Consider the following 798-nt stretch of genomic DNA (forward strand, 5'->3'; position numbering starts at 1 on the left):
CTAAGACAGCCAAAAACTTAAAAGGGGAAGGGAAGAGAGAGAGAGAGAGATAAAGAGGAAAAAGACAATTAACAAGACGTGAAATTTGAAATTTACGGTCAAAATAATCTGTAAAAAGAGCCCCCAATAGTTGGGGTAAATTAAGATAAAAGAGGAAAATAGTTTTGCTTATTTGGTTTCACAAAATGGAAAGCACATTAAAGGCTTTCGAGTAAGACACCCTTTTTTTGCAGGCCAGGAATTCATGGCCACACTCTCCTCCTCTCTCTTATCTTCTCTTCTCAGCTAAACTAAAACAAGTTTACCCTCAAAACCCTTTCTTATATTTGTTTAAACTCTCTCTTCCTTTTTAATTATTGATGCTGGATCTGCTGAATTAACCTGGCCATGTAGATCTTCCCTATCAACAATACAAGGCCAGGGAAAGAAAGGAAACCGAAATAAAATAAAATAAAATAAAAAAGAAGAGGGCTGTAGGGAAAAGAAGAAGAAGAAGAAAGAAATGGATTTTGACGAACACGAAGACCAGGACGAAGAAATGGGGATGGCTGTTCCACCGGGCTACGACTCACTCGGCAACTCACAAGCAGCTCGGTCAAGAATGGGACCCGCCAGCGGCGGTGAAGGTGCGGCGTCAGCAACACCAAGAAAAGTGGGATCCACTATAAGGTACCGTGAGTGTCTCAAGAACCATGCCGTGAGTATTGGAGGCCACGCGGTGGATGGATGCGGCGAGTTCATGGCTGCTGGTGAGGAAGGGACTCTTGACGCCTTGAAATGTGCCGCGTGTAACTGCCA

This window comes from Theobroma umbraticum, unplaced genomic scaffold, assembly GCF_002168275.2.
Source record: "Theobroma umbraticum cultivar Fairchild unplaced genomic scaffold, ASM216827v3 scaffold_51.0, whole genome shotgun sequence".
Classification (NCBI taxonomy): Eukaryota; Viridiplantae; Streptophyta; class Magnoliopsida; order Malvales; family Malvaceae; genus Theobroma; species Theobroma umbraticum.